Source organism: Carcharodon carcharias, chromosome 9 (genome assembly GCF_017639515.1).
Source record: "Carcharodon carcharias isolate sCarCar2 chromosome 9, sCarCar2.pri, whole genome shotgun sequence".
Lineage (NCBI taxonomy): Eukaryota > Metazoa > Chordata > Chondrichthyes > Lamniformes > Lamnidae > Carcharodon > Carcharodon carcharias.
In genome coordinates, this window is record NC_054475.1 from 135,914,328 (window position 1) to 135,931,811 (window position 17,484).

The window sequence follows — 17,484 nt, forward strand, 5'->3', positions numbered from 1 at the left end:
TCTCAAACCAAGAATCAGCATTAGCCAAACATGAGGCAAATTGTGGTTAATTATAAGGTATAAACTACCTAGTAAATGGCAGACACAACTATGACAGACCTTGTGAATAGTCTCTGCAGTCCACACAACATATAGGTCATCATACTCAGTCAACTCTGTCATCCTCAGGAAGAATTTCAGCTCCTCCTCTTCTAGGACTTGGCCTGATCCACAGCTGACTGCAGCGCACAATCAGCCCAAGTTCCACAGGCATGATCTTCACCAAAAAATGGCACACGTCTGCAGAACATCTTCAATCCTGCTTACGCTGGTCTGGGTTATCTTAAAGTAATAGAAACACTTACAGCAACAATGGGCGGCATGGTCCCAGATTTTCAGAAAGCGCAGTAGTGGGTGAGAAAAAGGACATTATACCTGCTGGGCACAATAGCGGGTTTTCACTCTATATCGTCCCACTCCTGGCATATCCTGCCTGAATAGCAATGCATTCCCAACAATCATGCCGGATTGTTGGCAGGGTGGCCTCTGTCACCTCAGGCCTTCAATAATCCAGGCGCCATATTTAAAGGGCATCCCTGCACATAGCTCGCACTTGCTAAGGGATCGGAATCTGCTGCAAAGTCACGGCTGCCATAGGGAGGAAACATGCTGCCCCCAAATTTAGCGATTCATCCCTAGGGTGCCTACTTGATATAATGGAGGCCCACCGTGAAGTCCTGTATCCCCACTCTGTGTGAAGTCCAGCAAGCAAGATGACAAATCCAGCATGGAAGGTGATGGCAGCGGTGGTCAGCGCCAATGGCCTGCAAAAGAAGACAGCCACCCAGTGCCAAAAGGGGATGAATAATCTCATTCTGCCAGGGTAAGTCACTCTTCTCATCAACCTGAACTCATACACTCACAAACCCATCACACATCCATAGGGATCTCACTCACTGCCAGTTCAAGGGACATCACCATTCACTCTCTCACACACACCATCTGCCCTGTGGATCGTGCTTCATCGTGTCCATGACACCACTCAGTACCCACATATGCCAGACATCCTTCTCATCTGGCCTGGCAAGCATCCTGCTTACACTTTCTCCATCTGTCTTCATGCAGGACAAGCTGGCACACAACAAAATGGAGAGTTTGCAGACTAATGGAGGAATGCCTGACATCAAGATCCTCACAGACTTTGAAAATAGAGCCATCCAGCTGGCTGGCGAACGATCCTGTGCTGACAGTGAGGTCAGCAGTGCTCAACCATTTGAGGATCCATCAGTGCAACATTCATCAGACAATCATGATGTGAGTGAGTTCCCCTGTTTCACAGTCCCCTGACATGCAATAATCATCTCTCCTTGCTTTCTTAGGTGCATTTGGGAAGCAGCCAAAGGGGTCCACGAGCTAGGTTCTCGACTAAAATCCTAAAGACACCCTAATGGAAGACCCCTCCACCAGCACAGAGACACACGCCTCGGTGGGACCTACTCCTAGAATTGCTTCAGGGTCACAATCTGGTGAGCACATCGCACTGTCTGATCCACAGCAGGTGGTGGCAGGGACTTCCCAGGTGTCCGGTATTCAGAGGACTGCTGGAGGCCAGAAATCTGCTGAGTCCAAGTTAGATGAGGAACCTCTGGACCCAGTCATTCTTCAGTTTCTGGAGCTGCAAAGGCAAGCTCGGGAACATTAGGAAGGGATGTCCCTTGCATTCTTCTGATTGCAAGGCACGATGGAGGTGTCCGTCTGCCTTCTGTCTGAGGTTATAGTGCTGGCATGCCAACGCACCAAGTTAGCACTGGTAGGATGGCAGCTGCAATGGAGACCTTGGTCCAGGACATTTGTCCTGCACTGCTGCATGGGCTGAAATCCATCGCTGATGTATAGTTGGCCTCCAACTGTGTAAACATGAGAGGGATGTGAGGCAACTCAATCTCACTTTAGCTTCCACTTCTCCTCAAGGTGTAAGCCAGCTGTGGACGTCAGGGGAGCATCTAGACATAGTGGCAGGGTTAGCAAGATTAAGAAGACATAGTTGCACAGCCTGGACATGGGTGTTAATCACTTGTACTTAATGTTCACTATTGTAAATAAACTCCCAAGAATGTCTCCTTGCCTATGGCTCCTTGTTCTGATAAGCAGTGCTCGTGTCATCAGATATGACACCTTCGTTCCTGCACAAGATAAAGGCAGATGTATCAGTTCAGGCCCTCTTCACTGTGCAGTGTGTAGCCTTCAGACCAAAGTGATGGTCCAGCTTCACACTCACTGGACACATTAGTGATGCCTGCACCTCGATGATGCTGGTCATTGCTGCCAGAATGTCATGGGGAGGTGTCAGAGAGTTCCGTCATTCTCTGTGTGTGCTCTCAGCACCTTTGAGGTAGGGCTGGCCCCCCCTGTCTCTTCAGCAGTGATGGTGTGCTTCAGAAGGGGTTGGGTGCTGACGGCTGCCAAATGTTCAGGTGCATTTAAAGTTTCATGGCTGCATCTCCATGATATGACACTGATCACAGAGCGCAAGCAATCTTCCCTCGGCCAGACAGGAGTCAGGCATTCATGGACGCAATGTGTAGGTTTATGGAGTGTCCTCACTGCATGTCGTCATCATCCTTCTGGAATTGAGCAACTATTAGAACCTCTGCTGTGTCCCTGTGACATGAGCCTGAGCACTGAAGGTATGTGCGCTGCCATAAGCCAAACTGGAGTCAAACATTCACAAACACAATGTGAGAGTTTAATCGTGTCTTCTCACTGCATCTCGTCATCATCCTCCACGAATCTTGTGGCTATGTGGGCCTCCCGAGCGTGCTTGCCTCATCTGGCCAGTGTGAGAGCTTCAGCACCGTCATCCCCTTCAACATTCTCTTCATCAGAGGAAACATGCAGCTCCTCAATCTCCTCCTCAACCAGGCCCTCCCCTTGTGGCAGTGCGAAGCTGTGGAGAGCGCGGCAAGTTATGATGATGCACAACACCCTTTAGGAACTGTGTTGCAGTGCTCCACCGAGCCTGTCGAGTCACCAGAACTTCATTTTCAAAATGCCTATTGTTTGCTCCACCAAGTCCGGGTTGCAGCATAAGCCTCATTATACTGTTGCTCTGCTGCAGTCTGAAGCTGTTGCATGGGTGTCATTAGCCATGTCCTCTGCAGGTAGCTCTTGTCCCCTGGAGTCAACCTTGCAGCCTTTCTGGCAGCTGTCAAAGATCTGAGACCTGCTAAAGACGTATGAGTCATGGACGCTCCCTGGGAATCATGCACAGACCTGTAGAATGCATTTGTGGTGGTTGCACACCTGCTAAATATTCAGCAAGTGGAAGCCCTTGTGGTTGACGTAGTTAACTGCTTGTTGCCACAGAAGTCTAAGCGCCACGTGAGTGCAATCGATGGCACCTGCGCTTATGGGAAACCAGAGATCTGTGTAAATCCTAGCGCTCTTGCATCTTGGCTTTCCTGTTCCCACTTGAAATGCACAAAGCTCTGTGCCTTCGTGAAAATGACGCCCATGAACTCCTGGATACATTTGTGCATAGAGACTTGCGAGTTCCTGCACAGATCACCTGTGGAGCCCTGGAAGGAGCCACTGGCATAACAACTGAGAGCTGTGGTCATTTTCACAGCACTGGCAGTGGTTGCCCTCCATGTCCTCATGGCACCCAATCCTGCAGCAGGTGGCACATGTGACCGACCAGTTCCCTAGACATGCGCAGTCTTCAACGACACTGGTTCTCAGTCTTTTGTAGGAATGACAGCTGCTGTCTACAGACCCTGGGTCTACCGAGGCACCTATAAGCAACGGCTTCAGGTGCATGCGCAGCAGGCCCTCCCACCCTTTCATCTTGAGGGGGGTGTTCCTTCCTTTGCCGAGACAGGTAGCCCACCGCTCTCCCTGGCAAATGCTTGAGTATTTTCTTCAGCTTGTCTGTGCTGCCTTATCCCTCACCACACCCTCTTGTCTAACCCGCACTGGAGCCCTTACCCTGGCACCGCACTTAGACCATAAGACATAGGAGCAGAAATTAGGCCATTCGGCCCATCGAGTCTGCTCTGCCATTCAATCATGGCTGATAAGTTTCTCAACCCCATTCTCCCGCCTTCTCCCCGTAACCTTTGATCCCCTTACCAATCAAGAATCTATCTATCTTAGTCTTAAATCCACTCAATGACCTGGCCTCCACAGCCTTCTGTGGCAATGAATTCCATAGATTCACCACTCTCTGGCTAAAGAAGTTTCTCCTCATCTCTGTTCTAAAAGGTCTTCCCTTTACTCTGAGGCTGTGCCCTCAGGTCCTAGTCTTTCCTACTAATGGAAACATCTTCTCCACGTCCACTCGATCCAGGCCTTTCAGTGTTCTGTAAGTTTCAACAGATCCCCCCTCATCCTTTTAAACTCCATCGAGTATAGACCCAGAGTCCTCAAGCGTTCCTCATATGTTAAGCCTTTCATTCCTGGGATCATTCTCATGAACCTCCTCTGGACCATCTCCAGGGCCAGCACATCCTTCCTGAGAAACGGGGCTCAAAATTGCTCACAATATTCTAAATGTGGTCTGACCAGAGTCTTATAAAACCTCAGCAGCACATCCCTGTTTTTATATTCTAGTCCTCTCGAAATAAATGCCAACATTGCATTTGCCTTCCTAACTTCCAACTCAACCTGCAAGTTAACCTGAAGAAAATTTTGGACTTGGACTCCCAAGCCCCTTTGCACTCCAGATTTCTGAATTCTCTCCCCATTTAGAAAATAGTCTATTCCCCTATTCTTCCTACCAAAGTGCATGACCTCACACTTCCCCACATTGTATTCCATCTGCCACTTCTTTGCCCATTCTCCTAACCTGTCCAAATCCTTCTGCAGCCCACCCGCCTCCTCAATACTACCTGTCCCTCCACCTATCTTTGTATCATCTGCAAACTTAATGCAAGCCAGGAAAAAGTGACTTGCCTGTGACCCCCGCAAATGTGCAGCGCCTCTTCCTTGATGTTCTACAGGCGATGTTCGCGAGCGCTGCGCAAGGTTGTGCAGACTCGCCTCCAAGTTCCCCTCAAAGTTCAGGTTGCTGGGGCACACTTTTTAAAGATAGTCATGAAGAATGCTGTTCTGAATCCACACCAACATGGCCGGTAATTTGATGTGGGGGCATGATTCCAGCGAGCAGAGCTTATAATTAGATGCAAATGTATTAAAATGATGTTCCCAACATGTGGCAGCGGGAAACGCAGACTGCCATTGACGGGTAGAGCAGATGGTCGCAAGCTGATTTCACGATGGTGTAAAACTGATTTTTGGACTTTTTCCATATTGATGCCCCCATCGCCCACCATGACGCCAGACACCAACAGGGCTGGAAAATTCCAACCTATATCTTTGTTTATTCTTAGCTGCTGGATCTATCCTCTTGTCTTCTTCAGCCCACCTGTACTACACAGCTGAAATCCTCATCATCTGAACTATTAGCTTTTCTTTTGTGCATAACCTAAGCTTTTCTTTAGCCAGTTCATACTTTCTGACTCCTTTTGGTCTTTGAAACTCCCTGCCTCTCTTTTTATCTTTCCTCTCTTGCTAACTTCTCACTCTGGAGTTCAATTTTAAGCCTTTGTATTTCCATTTCTTTTGCTCTTTTTCCTTTACTTCCCTCTGGAATTCCAACTCAAGTTACTTCACCTGTAACTGAACCCAAGCCATCTCAATATGCATTTTACCTGGGTCAGGCTTTTCCTCAACTGATCCCAAATGCTGTGCTGTTACTTTAATTATTCCTGTTTTTTAGCCCCTTCTTTCAATTCTAACTTCATTCTGGTATGCTATTAATTTACCTTGTTAATTGTTGCAGATCACTCAGGGATAAATCTTCCCTCTCCAGACAAGTCTTAGCAATTGACAAAGCCAATCTACTTCTCAATAGGTTCAGTAAAATTCACTATGAAATCTTGTTCACCTTAACATTAGAAAATCCCAGCACCTGTATCTGTCTGTGGATTCAAAATCCTGCAAAGAGCCTCCAATTTTGTTACAATCTCGATGAGGACCAATAACTTTTTTAAAGGAAGAAGGGATACAAAATCCCTATTACTTACTGAAATAAAGAAGCTACAGGATTCCTTTGTTTCAAACAGAAGATTTCATTTAAACAATTAAAAGACCTGACTGTCCAACCTTAAGGTTGGCGGGCAGGCCAGGAGTCCCAGTGGCAAATAGATAAAACATGAAACCTCATCCACCGGGATGAGGTTTCATGCAGGGTTTTAAAGATTTTAGTAAAGTTATTCTGTGAATTATGAACATGTCCCAACTCAGGGACATGTAAGGGATTTTTGTTTTTCTACTTTTAATATTTTTCAAAGTCCAGGTGATGTCCCTGAGGCAGTACCCAGCCTCAGGGAGATGTGTGCTCTTTTCGTGTGCATGCGCAAAAGAGTGCACTCTCTATTTCAGGGATTCCGCCCCCCCCCACCCCCCCCACCCGCAAAGGGTGCTCCCCGCCAGACGTCACTCTTGGCGGACCTTAATTGGCCCACCCACATAAAATGGTGGTGCGGCCTACTTCACTGGTGGGGATCGGCTCCCCGCCAGCCGGAGATTGGTTTGGGCCCGCCTGCCTGACAGGCAGAAAATTCTGCCCACTATCTGAGGTAGGTCCTCTCCCCCGTCACCATACACTAAAATCCAGAATGAATATCAGTTAAACATGAATTAACAAGAAAATGGCAGTCGATTATAAACTATATATTACATATTAATTGGCAAATACAACTAAGACAGACCTTACAATTTGGCCTGGCAGCCCACTCAGCCTATACATCATCAGACTCAGTCACAAATTCCTTCAAAACGCTGCCTTCCTCTCAATGAATTTCAGCTCTTCTTGTCCTAGAACTTAGTCTGAAAGCCAACCAACAGAAGCGCACAACCAACTTGAGTTCCACAGGCAAATTCTTCACCAAAAATGGGACACATCTGTTGAACCTCTTTAATTGAGCTTCTGAAGGTTTGGATGGTGCAGGTTCACCAATGTTATCTTCAAGCAACAGAAATAGCTACAGCAGCTAAACGTTTGTTTGTTCTCAGCTTCTGGATCTGGTCTCTTTCTTCTTCAGCTTGCCGGTACTGCACCACTGAGATCATCATCAGCTAAGTAGCTGAGATGGCTCTGTTTCCTTCTACATGTTTCATCCAGTTTCAGTCTCCCCAGAAGTTTTGGTTTCCAATTGCTGTTTCAGTTTTAGTTTCTTTTAGAAGCTTGGGAGGGATGGGGGGGCGGGGTGGGGGGGGTGTTGTTGTTGGTTTCCTTTCTCAGTTTCCTTTTTCGGTTTCCCTTTTCCATTTGGGCCCATGTGAAAAAATACAAGCTTTGTAACCACGTGGTTCAACACATTATCATGGACAAAAATATTGGCTCCAAACAAGAATAAATAAATAACTCATACACAAATTGCAAGATCCAATTCTTCTATCACTGGGATCCTCTACTCCATTGTGCTCAGCTTCCTACCGTCTGGTTCTTTTTTCTCTTCTCTTCATTTTGTTCCCCAATCACCCTATCCTACCATTCTGATCTTCTCTCTCCTCATTGTCATTAATCTCGCTTTGGCCTCTCTGGACATTTTTTTCTCTATCCTCTGGTTCTGTATCCCTTCTGATTCCTTGTCTCCTTTTCTAGTTCTTTCTCCCTCTCTCATATCTCTGATTCTTTTTCTTACCCCTGATTCTATCTCCCCATAACTAATAGTACACATTGGAAAGATGCATTTCCTACAAAGAATATAATATTTGCTTCAAAAGAGTTTTTCTCTTTGAAACAAGCATAAAAACATCCAGCTGGGGGCATTAACAGGAGCATGGGATGCAACATGCTGCAGCCCTTTAAAGGTTACAGGCTGGGAAAACTGACAATGGTTTTTCTCAGATTGATTCAAGTTCACAATCAGAGAGCAACTTTATTAGTCTTCTAGGCCTGAGAGCTTTAAGCAGCTTGAGATTTCTGAGACTGATGTCAGAAATGGGCAGGAGCTTAATGGGTTGGACTACAGGGGTAGAATTGTCCTCCCCCCCCACCGCCCCCCCACATTGGGGGGGTTGTGCAGTGGCAGGCACGATCCCAGTTAGCACCACCAATCGGGGCCGTGCCTCCATTTTATGTGGGTGGGCCAATTAAGGCCTGCCCAGTGTGATGCAAGCCTGGGAGCACTATGTGCTCCCTGTGTGGGCAGGTGTGTGTGGGGGCGGTTTCCTGAGTCAGGAGCACACTTCTCTGTGCATGCGCATGAAAGAATGCAGAAATCTCCCTGAGGCACCTCTGTCTCTCAGGGAGATTAGTTATAAGTTTAAACAGTTTGATAAAGTGTTGTAAAAATTTTAATGACATGTCCCCTCATGTGAAACTGTCACGTGAGCTGGGACATGTGCATTAATTTTAATAAAAATTTTTCTGAAAATTTTAAATCATTCATGAAACCTCTTCCCGGACGTGCATGAGGTTCCATGAAAAATGCGAAGGCCGCCTGGGCTCTTCACCTGCCCACCAACCTTAAGGTTGGACGGGCAGCTTTCTCAATAGGCTTAATTATTTCATTAATGGCTTTAACAGGCCTTTGATAGTTCGGTGGGTGTGCAGCCGAATCAGCTGCGCGCCCACGAACTGAAAATCTAAATACCGTGCGGAGACATTAGGCTGCACACCCAACGTCACCCCATGTCATTTTACGCCTCTGTAAGCGGCCCCCACCCCTGCTCGCTGAGCCAAAGATTCAGCCCCAGGAGTAAGACATATGTGTCATGGACAGAATTTACATGTTTTTTATCTGCCTGTGATCAGTGTGACTTGTATGAGAAAGGTGTGTGTTTTCTTCCCCTTGGGAGGGATTGTCCCAATTTAAATAACCCTACCAGCAAAGTGTTTTGTGAGTTTTAAAATAAAAATGCTTATTTATGATTATACACTTGTTCCAGAGGTTTATAAAGAACATCTCATTCGTTTGACTCACTATCACACACACAAAAATAGTTACTGATGAAGAAAAATACAATACAATTACAGCATGTAATTGTCTCAATCTCTTTCATTGCAGGCCCATAGTTCTTAGATGAGTTGACCTTTAGGCAAAGTGAACATCTTGAAAAGCAAAGGATTCTCAGTAAGCTGCAAGCCTTACTATAGTTGAATTTCCAGGAGATTGGTTCTCAGGTATATCTGAAGTTGGAACAGGTTGGACAGAGTCCATCTCCCACTTTAAAGGCATTGCTGTTTATGACCTTGGTTGCTTAGTTGACTTGTAGCTAGTTTAATGTCTTTCCGATGGACTCTGTCTCTGTAACTTCATGCTGAATTTTAAAAGCAAACCACAAAATGGCTTCCTCACCATATGACCCATACAAGTTCAAAACCCTTTTTCCAAATAAAGGTGGTCTGTTGATTACACATCCTATGTTGTTGTTTGACACTTTGAAATTTGTCCAACAAACAATGAGTCTCAATGTCTCTTTAGTCCATGGTGAAGCAGAAAGACAAGCCAGTTGGAATGCTATAGTTCTTTTATTGATGGTGACTCTTTCAACAAAGGGATGTGTGAATTTCCAAGCTGTCTGTGAATGTCCATATTTAATTAGGTATTTGCGTGAGACTCAGGGCTGTCTGGAGCTCAAAATATCAAAGGTTACATTGTTTGCATTGGTCATTTTAATGGACTGTGTTCAAGATTAAAAGTATTGACTGAAGGTTCATAATATACTGGAACATGACATATGCAGGCCATGTCTTGCACATTACTGTCTTTGGCTTTGATCTCCCTCCCTGATGATCCTTCTACAATCAATAGCATTGGATTAGTTTTTCTGTTATTTGTTTCACATCTACATGTTTCTCTACAATCCTGTACTTGGTCCAGAAGACATATCCCTCTTCTCCAAGCCAGTATACAATCTTTTTTTGTTAATCTCTATTTTAAATTTGCTCATGATCTATTTTAGAGCATTTTTTATCACTTTGCTTTTTCCTACACTTAGCCATGTACTTGTTCTGTGTAATGTTCATATCTGGCACACTGGATCCAGCAAAATCTGCCCAACAGTTTCAAAGAAAAAGCTTACCACTCAAAATCAGACCTGATTATATGTTTTATGATATGTGTAAACATGGATTTATACAAAGAGTGCAGTGGGATATGGGCTTGCATTCCATCACTTATACAAGGAAAAAAACTATACACAGGAATGCAGTTTGCAACAGTGGTGAATTTAGGAATTGCAAATGAAGGTTTCAATGCTGAAGGTATGGGATTACTCTTCTAACAAGATTTGAGAAGCATTCACACTGAGATCATTTTGATTCATGAGACTTCCTTCAGCACATTTTAGAGATTAATTTAAATTGCATGTCAAAAATTAGTCTCCTGGAAAGGTTGCCGATATTGTAAATATGAAAATAAAAATAATTGTAGGAACATCGAGGTTGCAGGTTTCTTTAATGAAGAATTTAACCTTAAGTACATCATGCAAATTTGTCAATTGAAATGTTTTACAGTACACTTCCATAATAATTCCAACCTGTGATTCATCCTTTTTATACAAGACAAAACCTATATGGACTCCTTGGCAGACTAGGGAAGACACGAAAATTCCAGGATTGAAGATATGTTGATTTCACTTTTGTTTTAAAAACTTCCATTTTTAAGTAGTTTCAGGGTCTCATGTGTAAGTCAATATAATTGATTGTATTCTGATGAAGGGGAACACCTAAATATTAATCTATACTTTTTCTTATATATCAATTAATTAACTGTTCATTTCAAACATTTGAAAAACCTTAATATAAAGATGGTAGAAATTATTGTTAACGCCAAATACGTCAGTATTGCATTAATGGAGGAGTTAACTCACATAAAGTAATTGACTAATCTGACTAATTTGGACAGCCTCCCATCGTACTCTTCAACAGATCTGTCTAGTGGAGCAATTGTAACTGGAAATACTCAAGAGGCCAGAATTAGAGGAGTGCACATATCTCGAGGTTTCTGAGGTAGAGGAGATTACAGAGATAGGGAGGGGCAAGGCTGTGGGGGGACTTGAAGGATGAGACTTTTAATGTCAAGGCTTTGCTTGACCCGGAGCCAATGTAGATCAGGGTAACAGGGGAACTGGACTTGCTGTGAGTTAAAACATGGCAGCAGAGTTTTGGATGAGCTCAAGATTACAGAAGTTAGAATGTGGAACATCCAATCCCAGTGCAACCAACAACCACACCATCTTCCTTTTGGTGTACAACTCCAACAAAGGGAAAGTTTCCCCATTGATTTCAATTTTGCTTGGGCTTCTTGATGCCACTTGGTCAAATACTGCCTTGATATCAAGGAGAGTCACCCTCTTTTCAACCTTTGGAATTCAGCTCTTTTGTTCATGTTTGGGCCAATGCTGTAACAAGGTCTGGAACTGAATGCCCCTGCCAGAACCCAAACTTAGCATTGTTGAATAGATTAGTAAGTGCTAATTGATAGCACTGTCGATGACATCTTCCATCACTTTGCTAATGAGAGTAGACTAATGGGATGGTAATTAGCCAGATTTGCCTCATTGCTATTTGTGGCATCTTGCTGTCCATAGTTTGATGCTACACTTACCTTCATAACAATAGTGCCCACTCTTTCAAAAATTATTCATTGGCTGTTAGGCATTTTGGATTATCCTGACGACATGAAAGATAATGCAAATTCTTTCTTCATCCTGTTCCAAATGCAGAATGGATTTTTCTCACTTTGTCCTTTATTAATGCATCTTTTGACAACATATATTCAAATAAGTTAATCACTTGCCAAAATTTAGTTCACTCTTACCTGTGGTGATAATTGGTTTGATGTTTTGCTTTCCTGGGGCTGATTGATACATGACCTCTGTTTTCCTCAGCCTTATGATAAAGCTGTAGGTTTTTTTTTTGCTGCTTCTAATTGCTACAGTAACAACATGAAAAATGCCAAGGACAAGAAGAAGATTAAAAAAGATTGCAAATCTGAAGATCGTTACCTCATCATATCATTAGCTTAACAGGAGTAGCCTTTTCTGACCTTCGTATTTTAGCAAATATATCATCATCATCGCCAAAGGCTGGTCTTGCCTGTTTCTCCTTTTTGGGTTCTTTTCTTCCATTACCTCCTTGAAGGCTTCAAAATAGCTGAAGCAGTTTTTCATGACTTTGAAAGTGATTGCAGCGATGTGTGATGTGTTTGAAAAGCTTGGTTACAAAGGCAGTGCCCAACCAGTGCAAAAATGGTAGAGGCCTTTGAAAATCCAATCTGATGCAAACATTGAGCCAACAGTTAAAAATTCCTTTGAGATCAGATTTTACTTTTTTTTAGAATCAAACCCACAGGCCTGTGATTAATGTATTTTCCCTGCCTTTTCTGGTGCAACTTTTAAATTGGTTTATACTTAGAGGCTTAATTAAGCTTACTTTGTGGGCTGATCATTTGCTACTTGAAGGTACCACATCTATATTCATGATTATTCTGCATTCTGCGAAATATAGAACTTCTCCAAAAAGGCAGAATGTAAAGGAATAATATCCATGGTGCTGAGTACTCTAACATAATCATTTCTGTCAGTGGGAGTGTGTGTAAAATACACACATTATAGTTTGTTTTTCCAGCTGATATAAGCTTCAGTTAAAAATGTAATTCAGCAGAAGGATACCTCAGAGACTTATATTTATGTTCTGGAGGCTCTGTCCTGAAAGTGCAAAGCAAGATTTGCACCTGTATCAAAGGTCTGAGTCATCAGTTTATTCAAACTTCAAGTTTTGTGGAAACAGGCACTATTTTCCATTTGATCTGTGATTGATCTTTCCCTTTTCCATTTACAGCATTGATTGTGTTTGTCCTGACATTTTCCATGGTCTGCAAGCAGCCCCTTTTCCGCCCTCTTTGGCCACCTTGGCCACGTTTGTTCATCTCAGTATGCTCCCTCTCCCTGTCTACACCAGTACCTGCCCAGTTTTCCTCGGACAGTTTGCTCAAGGCAAAATGGAAGTTTGTATGTGATTTCATTGATTAGAATTAACAACATTTAAGGTTCTTGAATGGATGCAACAAGTCAAAATATCTTAATTCAGTGAATGGTTTACAATGACTCCTTGAATAGAAGCAAACAGGCCTTGTAACCACAGTGATGAACCTATTTGATTTTTTATCCCTTTCAAATGCTTTGATAGAATTTTGTTGGATCTTATTTTATTGGGCATATATGCCTAACCTCCAACTTGATCAACAGTGATGTTTCCAACAACCTGGGTTGTTGAGCGGTGCCCTTTCAATTGCAATGATGGCTTTCAGATTATGTTGACTGATCATCCTCTAATTTCAGGACTGTAGCTTAAAACTTGCTGAATTCCCTGTTGGTATAGTAGGATGTGCAGTTTAGAAGGGTTCATCTGCTAGCCTTGCTTATTATCTTCCTTGTGGGTGTGGTTCCTGAGGTATTGTAACTTCCACTGTATCTAACTATCATGGCACTCCAGGAATGATGTGTGACATCTGCCTACTACCTCATTTTTCAATGAACTGGTGACTATGTAACCTTGTTATCTGGAAGCAAGCCAACAAAAATTGTCAGTTGATTTTGATTTTTCCCCCTCTTTAAACATTGGTGCAGTGACAATAGCCAAAGTACTTACCCAAATCATTAGTATGTTTATTCTTTAAAAGATTGTACCTGTGTGAATTTAAGAGTCGAGCAACCCAATTTTTGTTTTCAGTTGCATTCAGCTGTACTTGGTACCAATAATAATTTCAATTGACTCAAATTCAAATATATATTCAAGGGGGCATATGTAGCCTAATGGTAGTTTTTGTCTCCATCAGTTTGACTCGCAATCTATCAATGATCAATCTATCAAATCCTTTGCAGAGCTCCCTGATTGAGCTTACTGCCCTCCAGTGGCTGATTATGTTTTAATGCGTGATTAAATTCAACTGACCTGGAAAAGAAAAACAAATACATATGCTCAGATTTTGCCATAAAAATAACGGTGAGGCAATGCTCCCTGTGTATTAAACTTGGACATCTGCTTCTGGTGACCACATGTGTGCAGTTAAATGTAAAAAATCAGGAAGCTGGTTACCTAGTTACCCTGCTCCTCCGGAAGCCCCTTGATAATTCCATCCCAGCATCTGACTCACCATTTTAATACATAGAACAGCATGAAAATGCTGCAGTTGCCCTTTTGATACAGAATAAACTCACCAGATAAAGTCTGAGCTTGTCCATTGCAGTGTGGATAAATTTCTAAGGCATGATTAATCTCAGTTATAGGAATATATGAACATATGGCTTAGGAGCAGGAGTAGGCCATTTGGCCTCACCAGTTTGCTTTGCCATTTGATAAGAACATGGCTATCTGACTGTGGCCTCAACTCCACTTTCTTATTTACCTCCTGTATCCTTAGACTCCCTTGTCAATCAAGAATTTATCTAACTCCGTCTTAAAAATATTCAATGACCCTGCCTCCACTGCTTTCTGAAGAGGAGAATTCCACAGACTCACGACCCTCTGAGAGGAAAAAACTCCCCCCAATTTCCATCTTAAATGGAAAGCACCCTATTTTTAAACTGTGTCCCTTAGTTCTAATCTCTCTCATAAGGGGAAACATGCTCCCAGCATTACCCTGTCAAATATGTTTCAATAAGATCATCTATCATTCTCCTAAACACCAATGGACACAAGCCCAACCTGTCCTACATTTCCTCATAAAATAAGCCCTTCATCCCAGTAATCACTTGAGTTAATCTTTTCTGAACTGCTTCTAATGCTATAATATCCTTCCTCAAATAAGGACACCAAAACTGTACACAGTATTCCAGATGTTGTCTCAACAACACTCTGTACAATTGTAGTAAAACTTCCTTAGTTTTATATCCTATTGCCCTTGCAAAAAAGTGACAATATTCCATTTAATTTCCTAAGTACTTGCTGTACCTGCATACTAACTCTTTTGTGATTAATTTACCAGGACATCCTGATCCCTCTGCACCACAGAGTTTTGCAGTCATTCTCCATTTAAATAATATACTCCTTTCCTATTTTTCCTGCCAAAGTAGACAATTTCACATTTTCCCACATTATATCCCATCTGCCAATTTTATGCTCACTAACTTGACCTATCTAAATCCCTTTGTAGACTCTTTATGTCCTCCTCACAATTTATTTTCCTACCTATCTTTGTGTTATCAGCAAATTTAGCAACCATACAGTCCCTTCAGCCAAGTCATTTACATAGGTTGCAAATAGGTGAGGCCCCTACACTGATCGCATTGGCACTGCACTTGTTGCAATTTGCCAACCCAAAAATGACCCATTTATCCCTACTCTCTGCTTCTGGTAAGCTAACCAATCCTCTATCCATGATAATAGTTACCCCCTATACCACAACTCTTATCTTGGGTAGTGACCTTTGATGTGGTGCCTTAAATCCCAGTATACCACCTCTACAGGTTCCCCTTTATTCATGTTACTTCTTACTTCCTCAAAGAACTCTAATAAATAAATTATTGCCAAACAATCTTCCTGACACAGAAAATCTGGACCCTCCTTCCTGCAGCTTTTAATTACTATTCAAGATTTATAAAACGTATAGTTACCTTTTACTTTTTCTTTCTGTCTCTTTTTTCACTTTCTGTAAAGTATTTGACATTGAATTAAATATTCTGATTTATGCCTCCTAGTTCAGATTCAGCATGGCTCAGTAATGATTCCTCCATCTGATTGGTTAAGAGCCACACTGTTACTTACTGTCACATGCATTTCAGTTTCATTTAGATGGTGTCACACTTAAATAGTTTTCTAATCACAGGTTTCAGTACAAAAGCCCATTGAAAATCTGTGAGCATGTGCACAAACAATGAATGGCTTTCACTGTTCATTCATTGCCAACTGCAATATCTAACCCTTTTACAACGTATTTTGTTTGATTTAAAATCCTCATTTTCAACAACTAAATCTAATATCTCAAATAAATTGAATGGCACATGCATGCCCTTTTCAGACTGCAATTACACTGTTATGAATTGTTAAGCGTCAGTTTGGTCCAGCTGGTGCACCCTCACCTCTGAGTCAAGATATTGTGGCTTTGAATCCCTCTCCAAAACTTGGGTGTTTAATCTAGTCTTTCACTTCAGTACAATATGGAAGGAGTGCTTCATTGCTACAGGTATAATCTTTCAGGTGAAACCTTAAACTGGTTTGCTCAAGTGAATGCAACAATTAGGCACTAAACAGGCAATGTCAAAAACATGCAGAAAAGCCACCAAAAAGTTGCATACACAACCTCTGCAGACATACGTGGCTTCAAGAAAGGCAAACACCAAGATTGGTTTGATGAAAATAATGAAGAAACTGTTGCTGGCCTCTAGGTGTACTGCAGACTTCTGCTAGATTCATGACAAAAGCTTTTCAGTGAAGAAGGCTGTATACCAGGAATTCAAGTAGCAAGCTCAAAATATGATTTGCTCTCTGAGGGAAAAATGGTGGAAGGCAACGACTCAAGTATCTGCAATCAGTCACTGACCAAAAGGATAGAAAAGGTTTCTGTGATGAGCTAAAGGCTGTATATGGACTGAAAATAAGTGGCACTGTTGACATCTTGGGTGAAGATAGCACAAAGTTACTAACTGATCAAGCATAAATCTTGAAATGCTGGGGGCTAACCATTTCAACTAAGTACCCGATTGTCACTTTGTAGTTTGCTGATGTGCTAAGTCAGCGGTTCCCAAGGCTTTTCTTTATGAATGCCCTCCAGGCATACATATCATCAGGCCTGGCAGGCATCCTTCTTACACTTTCTCCATCTCTATTCATGCAGGACAAGCTGGCACACAATAAGGCGGAGAGGCTGCAGACTAGTGGAGGAATGCCTGAAATCAAGCTGCTCACAGACTTTGAAAACAAAGCCACCCAGCTAGCCGGTGGCAATCTGGACCATTCCTGTGGTGACAGTGAGGACGGCGGTGCTCTAACAAGTGAGAATCCAGCAGTGCAACACCTATCAGACAACCGTGCTGTGAGTGATGTGTCCTGTTCTGCAGTCCCCTGCCATACACTAATTATCTCTCCTTGCTTTCGCAGGTCCTCGACTCAATCCCCAAAGAAACTCTGGGGCAGAATTTTGCCCTTGTCGAGCGGGCACGGCAGATGGGCCCAGGGAGTGGTCACAAAGTTGCCCGCCATCTGCGATCGGGCCCTGACATGGATTTCACGCTAGCTGGCCAATTAATGGCCAGCAATTGTGAAATGCGTGCTGCAGCACTCAGCGCTGCTGCCTCAGCGAGCTGAAGACTTTTATCAATATAAATAAAGAATTTTAAAATAATGAAAACATGTCCCCTCATGTAACTCTATCACATGAGCAGGGACATATAAAATATGAGTGCAAAATGTTTTTTTTTAAATCACTGGACGAATCACTCATCCCGCATGTGGATGAGGTTTTGCCAAAAATGCAAAGGCCACTTGGTCTT